Below are 25,500 nucleotides of genomic sequence, written 5' to 3' on the forward strand. Positions count from 1 at the left end.
AGGGGATTGGGGCACCAGGTGACCCTCAGGGGTGCTCCTCCTTATGAGCTGGTCAGTTTAATTACAGTTGAGTTGGAATATCACTATGGGGCTCCTGCATGTCATGAGGAATGACCTCTGACACCTCCACAAAAATTCTTAGTCATTAAGAACACCTGAGATTTGGGCTGGAGGTAGGACCTGCCCCTTAATCTTGAGAGTTGAATGACTTCAGCTCTCATTTGTATTGCTCAGACTCTCAGAAACAATTCCTAATGAAATGCCTGAATTAAAAAAAAAAACCAGCCAAGGATTTTTCCTTCTGTTTCGCCTTAGCCTTGGTTCTGTCAGCCCTTAACCTTACTTATTTCCACCTTGAGGATTTAAAATACAGCTCAAATAAAGTCAGATCCTCTACTACAAGCAAGGAAAGGCCCTGGATCCAAGAGACAACTCAAGCAAGTTTACCTGATGGGTGGGGAGTCAGTGGGCTCAGTGGACTCCTTGCTGGATCCTAGCACTGGGTCTGGTTCTGCAGGATGGTCCTGGGTGAGCTTCTTTGGAATCCTGCCCCACTACACCAAGTAAAGATCTAAGTAAGAAACTTCAAACTGGTGAAGAATTTTTGTGAGTTTACTTGAGCCAAACTATCGACAATTGCTGGGGAGCAAAATCTCAATGGATTGAGATAATGTTCCAGAGAATGGTAGTTTTGCATCTTACTTTATACATTTCAATCAAAAGATCAGAGGCAAGTGGGTCCCTTAAAATCCATTGGTGATAGATTAGGGAGGCAGGAGAAAGGAAATGGGGGGACCCCTGGGACTGGATGAAAAATGATATACATCTTTTACCTAGGTGGGTACAAGATAATTAAAAAGATAAGGGGAGTTTCCCTGAAATTCCATAGGAATGTTATAGCAGATGCAAAGGACATTAGACAGGGTCAGTTAAGGTCAAGATTGACTTTTGCTAGGGAAGACTCTAGCCTAGGACATTACTAGCTGCCATTAACTGCTTTTAGTTAAAAGTTTTAATTTCACACCATCCTTTGTGGTCGTTTAGGTCCCTGAGTTTGCAAGGCCACTGCCCAGGCCTCCCCTGAGCTTGTTATCTTTAGTGTGTGACCCCTTTGGGTCCACACTTTACCATAACATTTTGTAAACACACTTTTTCAGATTAACAAAGTTCCTTTTATTTCTGGTTTATTAAGTTCTTAACATAAAAGAGGCTGAATTTTAGGTAGAGTTTTTCTTGAAAGTGTCTTTTGAAAAATTTATATGGTTTTTCTCTTTTAAACCTTTAATGCCATGAATTACAGTGACTTTTATACTGTTAAACTGTGTTTCTGAAATAAACCCACATTTCCTGCATGTTATCATTTTTATTTATTGCTGATTGTGTTACTGTTCATAATGGACATTCATACATGCTAATATTAGCCTTTTATTTTCCTTTCTGAGTTTTGAAAGATTAAAGTGGGTGGTGCACTAAATAGCCATTTCAGATGGTGATTAAAGAAAATTGAATTTATTTAAGGAAAAGGGGATGGGAGATGAGGATATGCAATGGGAAGGACTACACAGCACTGAGCAAAAGATATTGTACCCCGTGATGGCAGCAAAAATGTACTTAGGACTGCGAAACAAGGAAGGGCATAGAAGAAGCAACAGAGAAGCCTAGGCTGGGCTGCTTTGACTCTCTGAGAAGTCAGAGAAAAGGGTGCTTGGAGAAAGGTTCAGGGGGTTAGCTGGGGACGAGCTGCCGCTGCCCATTGCTCTCCTGGTTGCAGGCCTTATGGGATCCCTTAGAGGTTGGGGGATACATGCCTGTGGGGGAATGGGGAAGGGCATGCTCCTTGGAGGGAGTGCACACTGGGTCCTTTATTCTGAGCACATTTCTCTCTTTCTTGCAGGTGGAAATCTTAGGGGAGGTCTCAGGGGAGGGTCTTAATAGAATATTCATCAGCTTCCCAGGTGTGCTCTTTCAGGTTTGTGGTCTCCACTGATTGGTCGATGCCAGGACAGGAAGTTATTAGTCAGTGTAATAGGTCCTGAGGCAGCCATGTGTCACTTGTCAGGTTTTCCTGCTTTTCTGGGCCTGGAAATGAAATATAACTGAAGCCTAGATGTTATCTTTAGGGAGGAAAATGTCAGGGGGTCTAAACTGCCTGAAAAGCAATATGAAAGATGCGGGGGAGAGGGCAGAGGGGTGAGCATAGCTTCTTGTTTTCTCAATTGTGCCCCTTGCTAGTCATCTGGAGCTTTCTGCCCTGGTGAATCTCTGTACCTGGCTCATTGTCCCTGCTCTGCTCATGTCTAGCAAGTTTCTTCTGATTTGGTGGTCAACATTATACTAGCCACACAATGACAGCTGGGGAAGTGTTCTCTCTCTTGTTTTCTGTAAGAGCAGGTGTAAGATTAGAATTAATTGATCCTTGCCTGGCTGGCATGGCTCAGTGGTTGAGTATCAACCCATGAACCAGGAGGTTATGGTTTGATTCTTGGTCAGGGCATGTTACCTAGGTTATGGCTTGATCCCCAGTGTGGGGTGTGCAGGAGGCAGCCAATCCGTGTTTCTCTTTCATCATTGATGTATCTCTCTCTCTCCCCCTCTCTCTTCCTGTCTGAAAAAAAAAAAAAAAAAAAAAAGAATTGTTGGTTGAATGTTTGGAAAACTTCCTGTCAAATAATCCAGGTTATATGTATCCTCTATTGGAAGGATTAAAAACAGAAACTCAGTTGGTCTATTGGTTAACAGGGCTACTCATACTTTTCTTCCTTTTTAACTCAGTTCTGGTTTCATTTTGTTTTTCTAAGCATTTATTCCTTTTAATCTAATTTTTCAAATATTTGCAATAAGGATGCTCCTGATGTCCTCCTATTGCCTGCTATCATTGTTTCCCTTTTTACTCCTATTATTGCTTATTGTGCCCACTCTCATTTTTTAAAAATAATTCATCCAGAAGTTTGCTTTTTAAAGAATCATCTCTAGACTTTGTTGGTTCTAGTACTAATTTAATGAACCAAATTTCAATGCAAAGGAAGGCTGGCTTCCTACAGACTCCCTTTCACCTGTTGACACCAAAGGGAGGAACCTGGAGGTGCCTCATGACAGAGTGAGGGGGGAAGAGGCTTTCCAGGTGTGCTCTTCCAGGGATCTGGTCCCATCTTCTCCTTTTCCCTGAGGGCAAAGGGGTCTCCTGGTGATGGAGATGAGACTTGGAATCAGTCAGCAGTATGGTGAGCAGCGCTGGTTAGATTACTTCTTTTTTATTTCCGAATAAACTGGTTCTGTGGCTGTTGGGGATGGGGAGGCTGACATTGGTTTCTTTGATTCTTGGCCACTGAAGTTCAGCAAAGAATATGTAACTTCATGGATCTGAAAGGGACGAGAAGTGGTCAATTAAATCAGTGTCCCAGGTCAGGCCCTCACCTTGCCTCCTGTGATTAGGCAGCACCTGCTCTCACCACTTTGAAACTTCTAGCTTTGGAGGATTTTTATTTTTCATTTTCTCTGCTTGCTGACATCCTTTGAATGATCATTAGAAGATAGATTATGCTATTCATACAATGGAAGAGGATACAGCAATGAGAATGAACAACTACAAATGCATACCACAATATGGATAAGTCTCATGAAACCATTTTGAATGAAAGAAACAACACACATAAAAGAGTATACTGTGTTTTTTAATGTAAGAGCATAAACAGGCAAAAATAATCTAGTGCATTGGAAGTCAGGATATGGTTATTCTTTGGAGGGAAGTGACTGGAAGGTTTCATTTTGCAGGGAGATGACATGTTTTGTTTCTTCATTTCAGTGCTGCTTACAAGGGTATGCTCAACTCATGATAATTTATACATTGTTAACATATACATATGCTTTAAGCACTTTTCAACACATATGTGTGCTCTACTGAAAGGCTAAATGAGAAGCTCAGTAAAGTTATTATAAAGTGAAGGAACGAAGACCTCAGACCCATTGGAATGGACATTATCCTTTGACAGGAAGAACAGGATCAGATAGAAGGTAGAGGTGGGAGAATGACCCAGTGCCTTGCTTACATTGGGCATTGTGCTGGTGCTTTGCATGTGTTATGTTATTTCATTCCTTCAGCTTCTCTCTGAAGTATGCAGAATTTTGCGTTTACAGATGACTGGGTAAGGATCAGAGAGATCAATTTACATGCCCAAGGTCACAGAGGAACTAAGAGTTACTGCCAGGATGCAAAAAAAGGATGGGGCTAACTCAAGAGCCCACGTTCTTGCCTGAAGTAGGCTCATGGGAATAGTTAACCAATACATCTTGGTTTGTTGCTACATTGAGGAACCTTGATTCAAACTTGATCACACTTCTGTCTTCAAGAGTACCCCATTCTCTATAGAGGTGTATCCATGAGAAAATGAGCCAGTGAAACCGGCTGTGCTTACCTTGTTAGGTGAGTTGTCAGAGAGGCCCTCACCTGGGAGTTGAAAGAAGAGTTAGCAATCCATGAAAATGCAAAGCTGACTTATAGCTTTACAGGCTTAGTGTTCCTAAGCTGTTGCCATTTCTAGTTGAAGGAGGTGGCAGGTGGCGGGAGGAAGGTGGGATGTGGCCCATGATAACTTAAGGAAATCGCTTCTCTCAGAGTCTGTGGTCCAGACCTAGGGTGTTAGTACCAGCAGGAGGGAGTGGGGTTGAGGGGTGAGGGGGGCAGCAATAGTGACAGGGAGGCCTCAGTCCATTTCTGAATTTCTTTTTCCAGTTCACAAGGCGTTGTTTTTGCCCAGTTGTGTTTCTCAGCAACAGGCACCCGTGGCAAGGAGGGGCAGCACCCAGAGCACCCAGAGCACCGCAAGACAGGGAAAGTCTCACCACAGGAGAGGGCCCACACCGTAAGAGAGGAGGAGGGGAAGGGGTAAGGTGAGGAATGGCTTTGGAAAACATGTCCATCTTACTCAGGCCTGCCAGGTCTGGGTGAGGGAGTCTCTCCCAGGGCTGGATCTCAGGGGGATCTTTTGTGACTAGAAGGGTGGGAGGACCTATGGCAACCTAAGGTTGGGAAATGGACATCCCCTCTAAAGTTTGAGAAGGTACTGAGTCCTTGGCACCAGCTTTCCCTGCTAGGGCAGGGCGCGTGGTGGAACACACCAGCTCTCACTGGTGATGGCTTTACTTACTGTGGTTGGAGGCTGAGGGTTTGTGCTCTGTGAGATCGCGCTGGTCGCTTGCCCTAAACAAATATCAGAGACTGTGACTGCTATTCACAAGCATAGGCTCTTTGCTCCTTGAAGTAGGAAGGACACTGTCAGCTCATTTATACCAGAGTCAGCATTGCCTTTCCTCCTAGGGCTCCTCTTCAGTGTACCCACCGACCCTTCCAGAGTGCACTCCTTTCCTGCTGCACTAACGTTCACACAGGTCCATCCCTTTTCAAAAAATCTTCATCTGATATTTATTAATTTCAGAAAGAAGAAGGGGGGAGAGAGAGGAGGGGGAGAGAGAGAGAGAAAGAGAGAGAAATACCCCATCAGGTGTTAGAACCCTCAGTGTAGGTTTGTGTCCTGACTGAGAATGTAGCCTGCAACCTTTCTATGGGACCATGTTCCAACCAACCGAGCCACCTGGCCAGGGCACAAAGGTCTATTCTTCATCAGTTGCTTCTGAGCCTATTTCTTTTGACTTTGTTGATTCTGTTTTCATTCTTCATTTATTGTCCAAAAGGCCTTTAGTTTCAGCTTTAAAATATATATAAATTTGTAGATTTTAGAGACAGGAAAATAGAAGGATAGATAAAAACATCAATAATGAGAGAATCATCCATCAGCTGCCTCCTGCAAGTGCTGTTCTGGCAATTGAGCCTGAAACCCTTGCATGTGCCCTGACTGGGAATTGAACTATGACCTCCTGGTTCATGGGTCAATGTTCAACCACTGAGCAACACAGGCCAGGCTGGTTTCACGTATTTTTAAGGTTCTCTTCCTGTCCTGCCCCTCTCTTCTCCTCTTTCTGTGGTTGACAGAGCACACAACTCGCTTTCTCCTGCTCCTCTTTTCATTTACTGATTTGTTTTCCTTCTTGGACCTTGGTTTCCCTGACTCTAGGACCAAGGAACATAATCAGATCTGCCCCCTCTAAACCAGAGGGGGATGGGAATACCATTTCCCAAAGAGAGAGGGGTACAGGAAGCTTGAAGAAGAGGCCTCAGGAATCAGTGCTGAGAAGCAGGGGTTTAGAAAGGAGGAGGAGCAGATCCAGGCCCAGAGACAGAGGGGAAGTCTCCTTCCCTCTCCCAAGCATGGTCGTCAGCCTTGGAGGAAGCGGGACAAGAGGGAAGGCCATCATACCCTCCAGTCTTTCTGATATACAGGAAGCACACCAGGGCTGCTATCAGAGCTACGCCAGCCAGGACGCCAGTCACGATGCCGGCAATAGCCCCATCTGAGAGGCCAGGACTTGGTAGTGTTGGATCATCTGTCATGGATAGAAAGAGGAGAAAGAGTGGAGGAGACGTTATTCTACAGTGGGGGTGCCCTGGGAAACAACTCTCAACATGAAGTCATCTCTACTTGTTCCTTCAAGGAAGACATTTCCCCTGGGAGGGTTGCTGTGAGGTAAATAGCTCACTATATCCTTGTAATTCTTTCTCTCACTGCATTTCTAGGTTGGTGCCCAGACTTGCCACAATTCCATCCTGGCCTTTCTGCACGGAGATATGTTTGGAGCTTTGGAAATGTGAGAAAGCTGATGGCCATTTTAGTAAATTATAACTTCCCACCTTTCATGGTTGCGTGTTTTTCTGTACCAGGTGTGACCGCCATGAATATGTGCCAGTCAGGTCTCCTTGGTGGGGACTTAACTGATGGAAGGTGGTGAATGCACCACCTGCTTTGCACAGACATTCCACAGGCTCCCAGCAGGGATCTGCAATAAGCCCAATGCTGTGAGCAATGGTTTTCACCTTGTGGGTAACCTTAGCTCAAGGACTCCCATCAATTTTGCAGATACTCTCTTAGAAGGCACTGTAGCCCTGGCGGGTGTTGCTCAGTGGCTGGAGCATTGCTCCTTGCACCAAAAGGTCACTGGTTTGATTCCCAGCCAAGCCACATGCCAGTGTTCCTGATTGGATCCCAGTGGGGGGTGTGCAGGAGGCAGCTGATCCATAAGTCTCTTCCTCTCTCTAAAATTAAACACACACACACACCACCAACAAAAGCAACATTAAAAAAAGATGGCACGAATAGCTGCAGTGATCCCGAGAAAGAAGAACAAAGTAGGTGGAATCTCAATACCAGATATCAAGCTGTATTACAAAGCTACTATTCTCAAAACTGCCTGGTACTGGCACAAGAACAGACATATAGACTAATGGAATAGAATTTGGAACCCAGAAATTGACCCAAACCACTATGCTCAATTAATATTTGACAGAGGACTCAAGACAGACTCTTCAATAAATGGTGTTGGGAAAATTGGACAGATACATGCAAAAAAATGAAACTAGATCACCAACTTACACCATACACAAAAATAAACTCAAAATGGATAAAGGACTTAAATGTAAGATGGGAAACCATAAAAATCTTAGAGGAATCCACAGGCAGCAAAATCTCAGACATATGCCTAAGCAATATCTCTACCCGATACTGCTCCTAGGACAATGGAAACTAAAGAGAAAATAAACAAATGGGACTACATCAAAATAAAAAGCTTCTGCACAGCAAAAGAAACCATCAGCAAAACAACAAGAAAGCCCACTGCATGGGAGAACATATTTGGCAATGTTATCTCCAATAAGGGTTTAATCTCCAACATTTACAGGGAACTCATACAACTTAACAAAAGGAAGATAAATAACCCAATAAAAAAATGGGCAAAGGACCTAAATAGACACTTTTCCAAAGAGGACATAGGAAGGCCAAGAGACATATGAAAACATGCTCAAGTCACTAATCATCTGAGAGATGAAAATCAAAACGACAATGAGGTACCATCTCACACCTGTCAGAATGGCTATCATCAAGAAATCAACAAATGACAAGTGCTGCCGAGGATGCGGAGAAAAAGGAACCCTCCTGCATTGCTGGTGGGAATGCAGACTGGTGCAGCCACTGTGGAGAACAGTATGCATTTTTCTCAAAAAACTAAAAATGGAGCTCCCATTTGACCCAGTGATCCCATTTCTAGGAATATATCCCAAGAAACTAGAAACACCAATCAGAAAGGATATACCACCCCTATACACCCTTATGTTCATAGCAGCACAATTTACAATAGCTAGGATTTGGAAACAGCCTAAGTGCCCATGAGCAGATGAGTGGATTAAAAAACTGTGGTACATCTACACAATGGAATAGTATGCTGCTGTAAAAGGAAGGAACTCCTACCATTTGCAACAGCATGGATGGTCCTCAGAGCATGATACTAAGTGAAATAAGTCAGTCAGAGAAAGATAATTATCACATGATCTCACTCATTTGTTTAATATAATGAGCAACATAAACTGATGAACAATAACAAATCCAGAGACGGAGAAGCATAGATCAGATGCTTAAACCTCAGAGGAAAGGTAGGAGGAGAGGGGGTTAGGGGGAGAGATCAGCCAAAGGACTTGTATGCATTCATATAAGCCTAACCAAAGGACCAGGGGGATAGGGCATGAGCGGGGCAGGGGGGAGTGGGAAGATAAGGACTCATATGTAATACCTTCATCAATAAAGAAAAAAAAGTAAAAAGATGACTCTAGAGGTGTTTCCAACATGCTTTAAAATGAGAGCTGCTGGGGAACTAAAGGTATTGTCCACCCTGCTTCCCTTCACTCCTTCCAGGGTTGAATTAAAAGAAATTTCAAAACAGGTCTCTTCCTGAGGCTTAAACCGCACCCCTGCCCCTGCCACCCCCGCTCCCCCCCCCCACCCCAATAAACCTAAAGCTGCCTTGTGCAGGAGAATTTTTTCATATTCATGTTAGAGCAAAAAGTTCTGCCAGCTCCTGGTCCGTGAAAAAAGAGTTTCCATTTAAGGAGGGTTGTGGCAAACCCAGAGGCGCACTGAACATAGGTTGTGGAAATGTTGCTGTTTAGGCAGTCTGTGAACCCCCAGCTCCCTTTTCTAACCTCAAACAGGCATATGCTCTCCAACCATCCTGAGAGGGGCATGTGTAATTCCTTGAGAAGTAGATGATTCCATCCCAAACAGTCATCACTAACACCCACCTTTGTTTTGTCCCACAGCATTCCATCCTGGAAAGCAGGGATGCTCGAGGGGACCTAGCAGAGAGATGGTGCATTGGGAAGTGACAGGTTCTCATCTCATAGGCCCACGGCTCATGGAGAAAGATCACATTTTAGGAAGCCTCTTGGAGCTTCCAAAAACCAGGTGGCAGAGTTAAAGGGCAGTCTCCTACTTTCCTCTTGTGAAAATAATGGGCTGGGCATCACAGATATTCATCCTGGATGATCTTTATGGGCAATTGGGAGGGCTCTTTAGGTTAGAGGGATCTTTAGCTCCATAGTCACCGAATCCTACGAGTTTGTGTTCCTTTGGCTTTTGCATGAGATCCACAGAGATTCTAGGAAGAACACACTCACTACCATGGCCTATGTTTTGTCTACAGATGTTGTGTAGAGTAATTTGAGACCTTAAAACAGTATGTCCAAATGTTGTATTTCAAAGACCATCTACAACAGAATTCTTTGGGATGTTTTCTAAAAGTGCAAACTTCTGGGTCCCACTCCAGACATTCTGAGTCAGATCTTTTATGGGCAGAGCCTAGGAATCTGAAATTTTAACAAGCACCCTAAAGATTTCCTGTGCAAACTAAAGCTTGAAAACAATTGTCTGAAAGGGGCCTAATGTCAGGAGTTTTCTTCTTCAGTTTGCCAAGTGAATCCTAAACAGCAAGGTTCTATCCTTTAAACGTTCTCTAAGTATTCTTATCTAATAATCTTCCATAGTTTCAAAACTTCTCATTCAGATGGCTTGCTGTCTTCCCAGGTTAATTCACAAAGATGGATAAATACCAACAAACAAACAAAAAACAACAACCAAAGATGGCACCGCAAGCTAAATCTTTATTTTATTTCTCCTACACAATAACCAGATCTGCATCCTTGCCACAGGAATCTTCCAGACTCCTCCCACTTTCTTTCCTTCACAGGGATTTTTTTTCCAAGTAAATATTTGTATGTCTAATCCCATCGTGGCTGCCTCTCAGGGGATGAAAACGAACAAACCAGGCTTGAGACTTTGCACTCAACTCCTCTTTTCTTTTCCTATATTTAGTCAGTAAACATGTCCCAATGATTTTTTGTGTAATGCCTCCCTAACGCCGAATTTAAATCACTTTGCATTTGTGTCTTTTTTTCATTTCTGTTGCCCTCACTAGTGAACTCAAGATTAAGGATTAATATTAATTTTAGCTGCTGTTATGGGGTACTTACTATGTGCCAGGCTCTGTGCTAAATACTTTAGTTATATCTCATCTGATTCATATAATAACCCCATCATATAGACATTATTTTTACTGATGAAAAAATTGAGGGTTAGATTGCTGAAAAATTTACCCAAGTCATATGATTAGGAAGGGATGGATGCTTGACTCTAGGACCACCTGACTTCATAGAGGCTGGTGATAATAGAAGTAATAATAGCAGCTAACACCATGGAACATTTCTGGTGTGTGTGACATTTTGCTAAGGGTTTAATTCAGCAGCACATTAAATATTTCAAACAATACCATGAAGCAGGTACTCTTATTGCAATTTTCTGTTGTGGAATAGAGGCTCAGAGAAGTTGAGAATCTTGTGCAAGAAATTTGTAATTGTAAATGCTTACTTTAAAAAGAAAGAAAGATCTCAAATACGCAACCTAACTTTACAACATAGGGTACTAGAGAAAGAGAACAAACTAAATTCTAATAAAGATTAGAGTGGAGATAGATAAATTACAGAATAGAAAAACAAGAGAGACAATCAATGAAATGAAAAGTTGGTTCCTCAAAAGACTTTAACAAAATTGACAAAACTTAGCCTAGATTGAGTAAGAAGAAAAAGTGAGAAGACTCAAATTACTAAAATCAGAAGTGAAACTGGGTACATTATTACCAATTCTATGGAAATAATAAGAATTATAGTAGGCAGGTGGGAGCGGAGAAAGAGGGCCCAGTCCGAGGTCTGGCAGTGAGCGACAGAGCCGGGCGCCCACGGCCCCTGCGCCCCCTGCAGCGCCCTGCCTGCGCTCCTGGAGCGCCCCAAGCTTTCCAACTCCATGGCCAGGGCGTTGCACAGGCACATCATGATGGAGCGGGAGCGCAAGCGGCAGGAGGAAGAAGAAGTAGACAGGATGATGGAACAGAAGATGAAGGAAGAGCAGGAGAGACGAAAGAAAAAGGAGATGGAAGAGAGAATGTCGTTAGAGGAAACCAAAGAACAGATCCTGAAGCTGCAAGAGAAGCTTTTGGCCCTTCAGGAGGCGAAGCACCAGCTTTTCCTGCAGCTCAAGAAAGTTTTACACGAGGAAGAAAAACGGAGGCGAAAGGAGCAGGGTGACTTGACCACTCTGACAGCAGCTGCATACCCACAGAGCCTGACTGTTCACACGGGAACTCACCTCCTCAGCATGCAGGGGAGCCCTGGAGGACACACTCGCCCAGGCACCCTCATGGCAGCTGACAGAGCCAAACAGATAGATGTTCGGACCCCAAGTGCTTACAGCCCGGCATTATGTGGGCTCAGCAGCTTTCACAGGGACCCCAGGGCCTGGGCAATTCCAAGGCAGCCCAGGTGGTGCCTATGGGACTGCTCAGCCCCACCTCACTATGGACCTGCTTAACCAGCCTATAGCCCTAGTCAGCAGCTCAGAGTACCTTCAGCCTTTCCTGCAGTGCAGTACTTGTCTCAGCCACAGCCACAGACACAGCCCTATGCTGTGCACAGCCACTTCCAGCCCACCCAGACAGGGTTCCTCCAGCCTGGTGGTGCCCTGTCCCTACAAAAGCAAATGGAACATGCTAACCAGCAAACCGGCTTCTCTGACTCATCCTTCCTGCGCCCCATGCACCCCCAAGCTCTGCATCCAGCCCCTGGACTCCTCGCCTCTCCCCAGCTCCCTGTGCAGATGCAACCAGCAGGGAAGTCCACCTTTGCTGCTACTAGCCAACCTGCCCCCGCCCCCCCCCCCCCGGCTCCCTTTCCTCCAGCACAGCCAGAAGCCAAGATTCTATCACAAGTGACCATCAAATTTCATCTTCAACCTCACCCCACCCCCTCCCTTGGGTGAGGGTCCCTGTATGCCCTAGGCCAATAAAATCTATCTGCCACTGCCACTGCCAAAAAAAAAAAAAAAAAAAAAGAAAAGAAAAGAAAAGAAAAGAAACGAATTATAATAGTACTATGAATAATTGTATGACAATAAATTGGATGACTTAGATGAAATGGACAAATACCTGGAAACACAAAACCTTACCAAGATGGAATCACAAAGAAATAGAAAATATGAATAGACCTATAAGTAGTAAGGAGATTGAGTCTGTGTAAGCATTTGACAAAATTCAACATCATTTCCTGATAAAAATGCTCAAACTATGAATAGAAGGAAACTGCATCCACATTATAAAGGCCATTTATGACAAACCCACACCAAACATGACTCAATGGTGAAAGACTGAAAGTTACTTCCTAAGATTAGGCAAAAAGATCTGCCTTCGTTTGCCATTTCTACTCAAAACAGTATTGGAAGTCCTAGCCAGCAATTAGAATGAGAAATAAAAGCATCCAAATTGGAAAAGGAGATGTAAAATTATGTCTGATGGCATATAATATGATCTTCTATGTAGAAAACCCTAAAGTCTCACAAAAATTGTTAGAACTAATAAACAAGTTCAGCAAAGCTGCAGGATACTAAATCAACAGGTAAAAATAAGTTGTGCTTCTCTATATGAACAATGAACAATTCAGAAAGGAAATTAAGAAAATGCCATTTACAGTAGCATCAAAAAGAATAAAATACTTAGGAATCAACTTAACCAGGGACGTGAAAGACTTATATACTGAACAACTGCAAAAAAATCATTGCTGGAAAAATATGGGAAGACACTCTGTGTTCATGGATTGGAAGACTTCATATTGCTAAGATGACAATACTGCCCAAAGTGATCTACAGATTCAATGCAATCCCTATCAATATCCCAATGACATTTTTGGAACAAAAATAGAAAAATCCATCCTGAAATTCCTATGGCATTTCAAGAGACCCCCAATAACCAAAACAAACTGGAAAAAGAACAAAATTGGAGGATTCATACTTCCTTATTCCAAAATTTACTGCAAGGCTGTGGTAATAAAATCAGTGTGGCTACAGACATATAGAAATGGATTAGAAAGCCCAGAAATAATCCCTCATATACATGGTCAAGTGATTTTGACAAGAGTACCAAGACCTTCCCTGGCAGTTGTAGCTCAGTTGTTTGGGGCTTCATCCCGTACACCAAAAGATGATGGGATCTATTCCTGGTCAGGAAACATTACCCAGGTTGTAGGTTTGATCCTTAGGCAGGGCATGTGCAGGAGGCAGCCGGTTGATGTTTCACTCTTACATCAACGGTCTCTCTTTCTCTTTCATTCTCTAGAATCAATTAAAAAAAAAGTGCCAAGACCATACAAGAAGGAAAGCACAGTCTTTTCAAGAAATAGTACTGGGAATATGGTATATCCATCAAAAGAATTAACTGGAACTACTTAACATCATATACAAAAAATTAACTCACAATGGAGCAAAAATCTAAGTGTGAGAGCTAAACTTAAAAAAACTCTTAAAAGAGAACATAGGATGAAAGCTTTATGATATTGGATTTGGCAATGAATTTCTGGATAGGAAACTAAAAGCACAGGCAACAAAGAATCCTATATAATAAAAAGCTAATATGCAATTGTCCCCATGGGTGGGGGTTCTACCAACTGGGAGTTAGATGTGCGCTAAGGTGGCTCAGAACATGGAGAGCATAGGTGATGTGGCAACTGCAGTGGGCAGCAGTGGAGGCTCTGCCGGCCCCGATGGGTGCCGAGAACAGGGGAACCGTGGAAGGATGGTGGAGCAGATGAGGGGACGGTGCCAGGCCAAGGCAGGTGTGAAGGGAGGTCCTGGTCCGTGGCGGCAGGCAGCAGGGTGAAGGGAGGTCCCAGCTGGCAGCCAGTAGCTGCTAGGGTCCCTACCCTTGCATGGAATTTCCTGCACTAGGCCTCTAGTAAATAGATAAATTGGACTTTATAAAAAATTTTAAAATTGTGTCTATGAAAGGACAGTGTTAACAAAGAAAAAAGACAACACACAGAAAGGATGAAAATATTTAAAAATCATATATCTGATAAGGGATTAATATCCAGAATATATAAGTAACTATTACTCAACAGCAACAATAAAACAATCAGATTAAAAAATAGCCAGAGGAACTGAGTAGAAATTTCTTCCAAGAAGATACAGAAATGGCCAGTAAGCACATGAAAAGATGCTCAGCATCACTAATCATTAGAGAAATGCAAATCAAAACCACCATGAGATACCACCTCACACCCATTGAGATGGCTATTACAAAAAAACAAAAACCACCCAGAAAACAATGTGTTGGCAAGGATGGGGAAAACTGGAACTTCTGTGCATTGCCAGCAGGAATATTTAATGGTGCAGCCACTATGAAAAATGACATGGCAGTTCCTCAAGAAATGAACAAAAATTACTATTTGATCCAGTAATTCTACTTCTGGGTAAATACTGAAAAGAATTGAAAGCAGGTATTTGAACAGATATTTGTACATCCTTGTTCACAGCAGCATTATTCACAAGAGACAATAGGTAGGGACAATCCAGAATTCGTGGACAGATGAATGATAAATTAAATGTGATGGATACATGCAACGGAATATCATTCGGCCTTAAAAAGGAATGGAATTGTGATATATGCTACGACATGGATGAAACTTGAAGACATAATGCTATGTGAAAAAAGCCAGACACAAAAGGATAAATATCACATGATTCCACTGATATGAAGAACCTAGAGTAGTCATATTCATAGAAACAGAAATAGAATGGTGGTTTCCAGCGGTTAGGGTTGGAGGTTGGGGTGCTATTGTTTAATGGGTTTTAGTGGGGTAAGATGAAAAAGTTCCCGATCGATAGTGGTAATGATTGCACAACATTGTGAATGCACTTAATGCCACTGAGATGTACACTTAAAAGTTAAAATGGTAAATTTTATGTATAGTTTTTCACATAAAAAATGAGCACAAAAAAAACAACCTTGTGCAAGGTCACAGTGATGCCAGACCCAGGGTCAGAAACAGAGTTCTTAACCACTTTGCCATTCTGTTTACTGTAATGTCTCCTGATTGAAAATCTGCTCCCTGTGTCTTCTGTCCATTTGTCACATCATTGGTAGAGCAATCCTCCCAGGGAGATGTAGGATGGGGCAAGGGGTCACTTACATTGTACGCTCAGCTCGAGAGGGTCACTTTTGCTGGAACTGATAGGGTTGAAGACCTCACACTGATAACCCCCAGCGTCCTCCCTCCTGACGGGGTCGATGGTGAGGATGCTGTTGTACCGGGACAGCTTCATCCTGTCCTTGTGAGGTAGAATCTGGTTCTTGAAGAGCCACCGGATGGAGATCCCAATGTCATTTGTGAGGCAGGTCAGGACCACGGCGTCCTTATGCTCTGTGACTGTGGCATTGCTGGCTCGGAGGGCGGGCTTCCCCACTGGCTCTGTGGACAACAGAGGAGGTGACCGACTGAGAGTGGGCTCCTTCCTCAGAGATGTCAGCCACTCACAGTCCACGGTGAGCTCTGTAAAGGTCACCAGAGGAGGACTCTGACCTCTGGAGGGTGAGGCCCTTTGTTCTGGTGACAGTCTGTAAGGAGAGGGCTATGCCTCCCCTCTTCCCTCCAGATCACCTCAGGATGACCCCTGACCTGTCTTCCTGAACATCTGTAGTATCAGTACCAGGAACCTCTTCTCAGGCCGAGTGTCCAGTATCCTCATCATCAGGTGGAATTTCCCATTCATAGACTTTTAAAATATATAAATTTTTACTGATTTCAGAGGGGAAGGGACTGGGAAAGAGAGAGATAGAAACATCAATGATGAGAGAGAATCATTGATTGGCCGCCTCCCTCACATCTCCTACGCAGGATCAAGCTTCAGAATGGGTCCTGACCGGGAATCGAACCATGATCCCCTGGTTCACAGGTCAATGGTCAGAGCTCAACCCCTGAGCCACATCAGATGGGCTCCACCCATTAACTTTTGTGTGAGTCTTTCCCAGACCTTTCTGTGACTTTCTAAATAATCACACCCCCTCTCTGGTATGGTGGCTACACACAGAGATGGAAAAACATTTCCTTTTCCATTAAATAATTTATTAGAGAATGAGAATGGACCAGCCATGACTTTAGGACCTGGAGAAGTTTCAATCTAAAAGATTTCTCAGTCTGAATAGGGCTTTCACTTCCTGGCCTGTGGATGGAATACCAGGGAGAAGAGGTCACTGTTTGAACAAAAGGCTGGTATGCTTAGCTTGCTCCATAAACTATAAACTGTGGCACTGCTCCTTCTGTCCCATGAAGGGTCTTCGTGGATGAATCTACCTACTTGTCAGGTATGCACCACTGCTCACTGCTGTCCTCAGCAATGTCACATGCGGTCGTATCACACAGTGTTGTACAGCTGGTGACTTGAGAGTCAGGACACAGCTCAGAGGAGGCTCCCCAGTGGCTCACTCTCTCTACATTTCCATGCAGCCTGGTCTGAGGGAGGCTGTAGTGTCGGAGGGTGACTCAAAATGGCCAGATTGAGGACAGACCACCCATGCACCTTCACCACAGACCCCTGCCCACCACAGAGGGCACAGAGCAGCCAGTTACCAGGTGAGCCTGGAGCAGCGCAGGGAGCAGGGGTCTGTCCTGCTCACACTGCCTCAGAGGTGGTGTCCTCCTTTAGTTTGGGGACAAGAGGTGAGCTTGTTCAAAGCCTTGTATGTTCCTTGTAGCACATGGAGCAGGTAACAGACAAGAGGTGACAGAAGGAAAGTGTTAGTGACAGAAGAAGCAACTTGACCTTGAGGACCTTTATTTTCCCCTCTGGGAAGTTCCCTCCCTCCACCACTTGACTCTTTCTCAGGCTGAGAGAGCCCCCTCCTCACTTTCCAAGGTTGGACCCCAGCTCTGCCATGAGAGATCAGAAGAGCAAGGGATGAGAGTCTACAGAGATGTAGTGGGAGGGCTCAGGGGAGGACTTTGTGATTTGCTTGTGTCCATGGCCACAGGATGGGAGACAGCACCCTCTAGGCTCTTTAGAAAATCAGACAGCTCTGCACCCCACAGCCTGGTGCTAATAATCCAAGAGGCACTTACCACAGATTGTGAGAGTCTTGATCTTGGTCCTCTAGGGATGAGTGACAGAGTTATGGGTGAGGCAATTATAGTATCCACTATCACCTGCAGTGATGTTGGGGATAAAGTGCTCCTGTGTGGGTTACTGGGCCTCCCAATGATATACTAAGAATACTCTTTATGCGGGTTAGAGACCGAGTGGCAGGAGAGGCTGAGGTTTGCCCCTGGTAGGTAAGGGTCCTCTGAGGGGGAATTGGTGGTGGGGGGTCAGGGCCATCTGGAGCAAAGAGAACAAAGCCACACATGATGTAATCAGAGGGAAGGGGAAGCTCCTGGTCTTGTAAGGGCCACACTCTCCCTCTGAGCTGGTTTCCAGCTCATTTTTTTGTTTGTTTGTTTTTTTGTTTTTAGGTCCAATTCAACTCACACTAACAATCAATTTGAATTACATAAGTGTTATGCAGAATGCTTGCACAAATTCTCTTTTTGGGGTCTAAAGGAGACTTCCTAACACTAGTGTGAATGTGAAATTAAATGATTTTTCCTTATTGGGGGAAAATATGAAAATTTTTTCGTATGTATGCAGCTTTTTGATAGATGCATCTCACAACTTGCAACAAATGAAACAGCTGTTGGGATGCATGTAATATAAGAAATCTCTACCCAAATGCATGTTTCTGCTACTTGACTTTGCTACTGAAATACAGAGAATGACCTGCCTGTTGACACTTCCTCAGTGATATTGCCTTCCTAGTAGATACCATCACTGCTAAGTATTTCTGCTCCAAGAGCAGTTATAAAACGAGTTAGAACAACTGCCCTCCTCTGAAGCAATGCCTGTTTATGTGCAAAACCCTCTGCGTCCCACACACAACTCTTTCTACCCCTCCAAACAAAAAGATGAAGGTGCTGGTGGTCAACTTTAGCTATCCTGAAACTTCCACTTCCCAGTATATTCATACAAATTTATCTTTACTATTGAAAATATTATAGACTAGAGGCCCAGTGCACGAAATTCAGGGTGTGTGTCCCTCAGCCCAGCCTGTACCCTCTCCAATCTGGGACCTCCCGAGGGATCCCTGTTGGGATCCAGCCTAAATGGGCAGTCAGACATCCCTCTCACAATCCAGGACTGCTGGCTCCCAACCGCTCACCTACCTCCCTGCCTGATTGCCCCTAACTGCTTCTGCCTGCCAGCCTGATCACCCCAACCACTCCCCTACCAGCCTGATTAATGCCTAACTGCTCACCTGCCGGCCCGATTGCCCCTAACTGCCCTCCCCTGCCAGCCTGGTCACCCCAAACTGCCCTCCTCTGCCAGCCTGGTCACCCTTAACTGTCCTCCCCTGCAGGCCTGGTCGCCTCCAACTGCCCTCCCCTGCTAGCCTGGTAACCCCTAACTGCCCTCCCTTGCCAGCCTGGTAGCCCCTAACTGCCCTCTCCTGCAGGCCTGGTCATCCCCAACTGCCCTCCCCTGCCAGCCTGGTCACCTCTAACTGCTCTTCCTTGCTGGCCTGTTTCTCCCCAACTGCCCTCCCCTGCAGGCCTGATCCTTCACAACTGCCCTCCCCTGCCGGCCAGGTCACCCCTAACTGCCCTCTTCTGCCGGCATGGTCACCCCTAACTGCTCTCCCCTGCTGGCCTGGTTCCCCCCAAGTGCCCTCCACTGCAGGCCTTGTTGCTGCCAACTTCCCTCCCCTGAAGGCCTGATCCCCCCCAACTGCCCTCCCCTGCAGTCCTGGTCCCCCCCAACTGCCCTCCCATGCAGGCCTGGTCCCCCCTAAATGCCCTCCCCTGCAGGTCTGGGTCCCCCTCAACTGTCCTACCCTGCAGGAGTGGTTCCTCCCAACTGCCCTCCCCTGCAGGCCTGATTACCCACAACTGCCCTCCTCTGCTGGCCACCTTGTGTCCACATGGGGGTGGCCATCTTGTGTGTTGGAGTGATGGTCAATTTGCATATTACTCTTTTATTAGATAGGATGCTCTCCTTGTTCTCCATTAACCTCCTACACCCCACAGCAACCGCACCTCCAGCCTGGTTTTAAAAAGCCTGTCCCAGCCCAGCCGGCATGGCTCAGTGGTTGAGCATTGACTTATGAACCAGGAGGTCAGGGTTCAATTCCTAGTCAGGGCACATGCCTGGGTTGGGGGCTGTATCCCCAGTGTGGGATGTGTAGAAGGCAGCCGATCAATGATTCTGTTTCATCATTGATGCTTCTATCTCTCTCCCTCTCTCTTCCTCTCTGAAATCAATAAACATAAATATATATTAAAAAAAGCCCCGACCATAACCCCCTGTGTTTACTGAACCTGAGCCTGAGACATTAACTTGTTTATCCTAGTCCCAAGAACTGCCCAGATGTGCTTAGTATAGGAACTCCTGGCCACCCTGGGTGTTTGGAGTTCGTGTCTGTGTATGGGGACCTGAGAGGGACGGATGTAGCCTGGCCTCTGGCAGTGTGGATTCAGGTGGGCAGCCTGGCCCAGGCAGGGACAGAAGTTACTCACAGAGAACATTCAGGGTGAATGGGTCACTGCGGCCGGCACTCACTGGGTTCTGGGTTTCACACTCATAGGGTCCTGTGTCATTCCTTGTGACAGGGGGTAAAGTGAGAGTCCTGTTGTCCTTGGACAGCTGCAGCCTGGCACTGACTGGGAGACTCTGATTGTTGATCAACCACAGGGAGGTGGTGTCCTGAGCCTGAGGTTCACATGTTAACACTACATGGTCCATGTCTCAATGGTTGGAGTTGTTGCTTGTGATGCTGGGTTTGGGGAAATCCTCTGTGCAGGTAACAGAGAGAACACTGCCCTGTGTAATACCTTGGATTCCTCCAAAGGCTTCTTTCATCAGAGTTGATAACTTTTACCTCTCAGCCAACCCGAGTTTTTAAAAGAATAAGGCAGGTCTGTGCATCACAAGACAAACAAATGCATGAGGAGCTGAGGGCTCAGAGGATGTAAGGCCGCCTGCTCTATGTCTGGGAGAAAAAGCACAGGCTTTCTCAGGAGTCAGAAAACTATCAGGGTTTGATCACAGAAAGACACAGGACTGGGAGTCAGAGACCACCTGTCACCTGTCCTGGTTCCTCACTGACCAGCTGACTGCCTGGCTGACCTTGGAGTCTCACCTGGAATGTGCAGGTGCTGAGTCCCTTCCAACTACACAGACCTACATTGCTGGGTTGAGATGTGTTTCCACTGATGCCTCACATTCCAGGGTTAACCTAGAGATGAGTAATGATGGGCCACCCCATAGTCTTTAAACCCCGAGAGGACTGGGCAGGGTGTCCTCGAACTGGGTGTCAGAGCAGAAACAGTACACAGGAGATCAAAAGCAAGTCTAGCTGTAAGTTCAGCACTCAGGTTGCGGGGCCATGAGATGGGACCATCTGCCCAAGAGTTCAGTGGTGACGGACATGAGACAGTGACCCCAGAAAGGGTAGAGTAAAGTCTAGGAATGGTTTAGAAAAGAGTGAGGGACGGCGGGAGTTGACTGGCGGTGGCAGCAGAGCCATGCTCTCTGCCCTTGGTCTGTAATGTCCTTTCTGCCACTGCAGAGGGCAGGGATCCTTCCTCAACACTCAGACAATAGTACGTACAGAAGGGGGACTTGTGGAGGTGGGGGAGCATGAACTTGCTGAAGATATGGCCTTCATGGTCCATTTGTGTTTGGCAGTTATGAGATAGATTTTGAGTTGAACTGTAAAAGAATATGTGAAAATCACTATGCCCCAAAGATCTAATGCCAGTTTTTGGAGGAATATCTGTCGTGAGAGCATGAAGATCATAGGCCAAGTTCTGCCATCCAATCAGGTCACACTGTGACCAAAAGAAGATGCCACAGTGGGTTTGAAGGGAGGGGTTCCCTGGGATAGAGAGAAGGTGAGTCCTGCTTAGAGAACAGGAGTGATCTGGGGGGGCAAGTCCAGGTGTGTCTGCTGTGTAAAGGGAGGGATGACACCAAATTGGTAGAAAGGACTTGTGTCATGTTAGTAAAGCTAGGGAGAAGGTCCCTCCCTGTTTCTATGGAAGAAGGTCCCTCCCTGTCAGGCAGATGAGGAGGAGCCCCCATATGGCATGTGGCATGTGCTCTTCCTTTTCTTTCTCACTCAGGAAACAACTGGAGTTTAGTCAAATTCATTCAAATTGGGCAGCGTCTAAGAGGAAGGACAGTGGCTGGTGCATCTCACCATCTAAGAGCATCCCACACTGTGGTCATCATGAGAACACGTGTGTGAAACAGGCAGTGAACCAGTCAGATGGTGCAGGGTCACCAGGCTCACCTTGGAAAGTTCTCGGGAGCCACTGGGAGGAATGGGCGCCTCACAGCAGGATGAGGATGTGAGTCATGAGTCAGGGGTGAAGTGAGCATAATAGGGCCCTTGGAGGGGAGGAGAAACCTTGGCATGACACACTTTGGTCAGTCACAGTCTGTGTGATTCTGATTGAGTGACTCTAACTCAGTTTTCCCTGAATAGAACAGGATAAATGATAAATGGTCTCAGGTTTGCCTTGTTGCCCCTTGAATGAACCTTAAATCTTTCACAATTTCCTAACCTAAAGCTTGGAATAGAGGAGCTGCCCAAGTTAACAGCCTCTGTTATCAGTTGTGTCCATGAGAGAGGATGCCGTGGGCAGAGCCCTGGTGGACTAGGAGCTTCGAGGAACATCTTCTCTTTTCCTCCCTGGGGAGACTATCTTCCTCTTCCTTCCTGTGTCCTCCAGGCAGTTGGCTAATGGCCTGTGAACTTGTCCACATACTCCCCAGGCTTGGTCTTAGGTGAAGTAGCAGGCCTCATCCTTTCCCAGATGTGGCTCCTGAGGCTGAGCCCTGGCTGGTGACCAGCCTCAGGAGCCTTGTGACTTGGGCACCTGGGAAATTGTTGCTGCCAGTCAGCCCTGCCCACAGATCAAACCCAACTGCCCAGAAGCTCCTCGGGTTTCCTGGAGTCAGGAGCCCTGGGACAGAGGTCTGGGGAGGGGCTGTCTGGGTTGAACTTCTGTGTGAGGATCCCAGGGTTCCCCAGGCCAGGCCCTGCATGAGCCCTGCAGGGTTGTTCTCTGGGTCATGGTTGGGAGGGGCCCAGGGGCCTGGATGAGACTGGTCTGCCTCTGCTGAGTCACTCCCCTCAGACTGGCCCTTCTCTCTGGGGAGAACGTCTGCAGGGCTGGAATCCGGAAAGGGAACTCTGACCTTAGGAAGTTTGTCTCCACTGTGTGAGTCCTGCACTAAATGCCCAAACCCAACCTGGAATGTGAGGCAGAGGGGGATGGAGGCAGAGTGAGTCCAGGGCTGTCAGTCCTGTGTCTGAAGTAGAATATGCCCCACCCAACACCCAGAGGTCAGAGAGCAATCACTCACGGTATACACGGAGCTGTCCAGTTACTTGTTTGCTCTGAGCATCTTTGTTGAAGGCTAGTAAGGTGTAGTATCCTGTGTCCTTCAGGGTGACTTTCTGGAACAGCAGGGATCCATTGGGGTACATTGTCTCTCGATGGTTGTATGCAGGCCCAAGGGTAATTGCTTGAGTGTCTGCTGAATATGATAGAATTTGAAGGTCGCTGTTTATACTTTCCCCTTTGTACCAGGCACAGATCAATATATTCCCAGGCAGGTTGTGGACACGGAGAAGCACGTCCTTCCCTTCGGCAGCATTGGGGGGCACTGATTCAATAGTGAGCTGGGCAGTGGTGGGCAGGCTCCAGAGGGTGAGGAGTGAGGCTAGGAGGGAAGAGAGAAGTTGATCAATATTTGGAGCCCTGGGTCCTGAGCAGGTCTATTCATCTCTCAGCCTCGGAGTGTGTGTGTGCATGTGCGTGTGCGTGTGCGTGTGTGTGTGTGTGTGTGTGTGTGTGTGTGTGTGGGTATCTCCTGTGGTCAAGTGCAGCAGCATGGCCACCATGACTTCAGCATCTCTGACCTTATTTCCTGCTTGTAAACCCCCAGGTGGCTGCCTGACTCCTGGCTCCTGGCTCCTGAGGTCAGAAATGCTCACAGGCACTGCTCAGACCCCTGTTGACACTAAAGACCCGTGTCTCCACTTTCTGACCTGTCCCTGTTCTGTTCTCCTCTTGGCACTTGTGGGGACCTGACCTCACATCTAGATCTTGCCTTGTCTGTCTCCTCTCCATAGGAGGTGAGCTCCATGGGGGAAGGGACTTGTCTGCTCTGTTGTACCCCCAGGGCATGCAGCAGGCTGAAGTGCCTGTGGGTGAATGAATGAGTGCTCCCTGGGTCTTCGACCCCCTGGTGTGCACATGCCCATTTCTGAGGTTGGCGGTAAAGACAACGCTTAGTGCCCCTAGTTCATTTTTTCGGGTGTCACCCTGACACAAATTGATATTATTATCATCAGTTTTCAGAAAGAATTTCAGTGATGAATAACTTGTACAACTTACCATAATCGAGGTGTTCCTGCCCCTCACCACCTCCAGATCATGGGATTGACCTGCTCCTGAGGCCCCTCCTCCATCCTACTCTGCTCCCCTGACCTCTCCCCTCAGGTCCAAACAGAAGCCCTCTGTCCCCTCTCAGAGCGCTGTGCCCCCCGGGAAACCCCAGCCAGTCTCTGTCTCTTCTCCTCTTGTCCACCCCAGGGATTGTCTCCCCTCCTTACCAGCCAGCAGGAGCCCCTGCGGGGGGAAGCACCTTCTGTGAGCAGGGGCTGAGGGGGACTCCATGATTTCTGCTGTCTGTTGTGTCCCTCCCTCTGTGAGAAGAGCTTGAGGTTCAGAAACACTCAACAGGCACTGCTCTCCCTACTGGTGGGACCTGCTGAGCCTCCTCTAGGGACAAGATCACTTCCCTGGTCACATGGGCAAAGGGCGGGGTCTGTTCCCAGGACCCTCCCTCCTCCTCCCTTCCTGGTGCCTTCCCTCTCCCACCTTCTTGGTTACCTTCCATCAAAAAGCCAGATTCTGGGAATTGCTGAGGCTTCTTTTTCCTCATTGATTCTCCACCCCACCCCCACCCCCATAGGCGCATTACCTTTTGAGATAAGCTTGAGTCTGGGACATCTAGGTGGGGGTGAGGGAATTCCCTACAGCCAAGTTGACTGCACAGTAGCGCCCCCTTGAGCCTTTCTTATCCCTTCTGGCCTTAGGTTTCTGAGCAGGAACACTGGGTGACATGAGGAACTCTTGTCACAGGGATGTCACCCCACTGTGCATGGGATCACCTGTGGAATGTGGTAAAGGTGGTGATGCCTACAGGACACTGAAGAAATGCTGCTTATCAGCTGCCTAGCTAATGTGGATGCCTGCCAGGCTGAGACCCAGTGAACTGGGGGTGGGGTAGCCTCACCCCTCTCCTGCGCACAGGAGTGTCGCTGATCCTGTTCAAAGGCAGATTCTGAGAGCGCTGGCTGGGGAGCTCAGTTGGTTAGAGCTTCCTCCTGATATGCCAAGGTTGCCTGTTTGATCCCAGGTCAGGGCACCTGCAAGGATCAACCCATAAATGCATAAGTAAGTGGAACAACAAGTCGATTTTTCTCTCACCCTCCCTTCCTCTCTAAAATCAATCAATTAAAAAACAGAAAACAAAAAAGCCAAAGACAAATGCAGATTCTGACTCAGCAGGTGTGCAGTGGACCAGAGACTCTGCATCTAACAACTCTCAGGGCAGGTGGATCTTACTGGTCTGTGGAGCCCATTGTCTTTCTTTTTTGTCATTTATCCCATATTTATTGAGCTTATACTGCTCTCCCAAGCACTATAGCTGAACTTAAATCCACCTAACATAGACGTGAAAATCCAATGTTTATTAATAAATCCATGAGAGCGTTTCACTTGACATTTTTTGTAAACATCTAAATTTGTTTGTTTAAAAGTTATGAGAGCATTGGAGCACAATTGAAGTAGTAAGGCTCATGGAGACCCCTTCACCTGAGAGGATGTCCCCCTCATCCCAGAACTGGCCTCTGCTGTGTCCTGGTCTTGGGTCTGTCAGCACCACTCAGATAGCCCCTCTGGCCCCCTAACCTGGCGATTTTTCCATTTGTAACACTCAACCCAGCTGGGCACTGGGTCTTCCCTGTGTTCTCAAATGCTCTGGGAAGGTTGGATTTCCTCCCAGCAGGAAGGCCCAGAGAGGATACTGGGGGTGAGAAGGGGGAAAGCTGGGTGATGACTGAAAGGGGACCTACCTTCTC

General features: G+C 46.4%; 2 pseudogenes across 2 annotated transcripts in view; one reads left to right on the forward strand and one right to left on the reverse strand.

Annotated features, from left to right (window-relative positions):
* Nucleotides 1-2,981: 2,981 nt before the first annotated feature.
* Nucleotides 2,982-25,500, reverse strand: part of LOC308236139 (cell adhesion molecule CEACAM1-like) — a 58,886-nt pseudogene continuing 36,367 nt past the window's right edge. The window contains exons 2-9 of the transcript in view: nucleotides 22,713-23,072; nucleotides 19,856-20,131; nucleotides 17,369-17,624; nucleotides 15,443-15,721; nucleotides 6,312-6,438; nucleotides 5,145-5,197; nucleotides 4,413-4,444; nucleotides 2,982-3,360 (exon numbers count right to left, since the gene is read on the reverse strand). The product of the transcript in view is annotated as a cell adhesion molecule CEACAM1-like (transcript). The remainder of the gene's footprint in view (nucleotides 3,361-4,412; nucleotides 4,445-5,144; nucleotides 5,198-6,311; nucleotides 6,439-15,442; nucleotides 15,722-17,368; nucleotides 17,625-19,855; nucleotides 20,132-22,712; nucleotides 23,073-25,500) is intronic.
* LOC308235239 (G protein pathway suppressor 2-like) lies at nucleotides 6,827-12,195 on the forward strand (annotated as a pseudogene). The gene is made up of 2 exons: nucleotides 6,827-6,932; nucleotides 11,155-12,195. The product of its transcript is annotated as a G protein pathway suppressor 2-like (transcript).

Source organism: Plecotus auritus (genome assembly GCF_963455305.1).
Source record: "Plecotus auritus genome assembly, chromosome: 10".
Taxonomy (NCBI): domain Eukaryota; kingdom Metazoa; phylum Chordata; class Mammalia; order Chiroptera; family Vespertilionidae; genus Plecotus; species Plecotus auritus.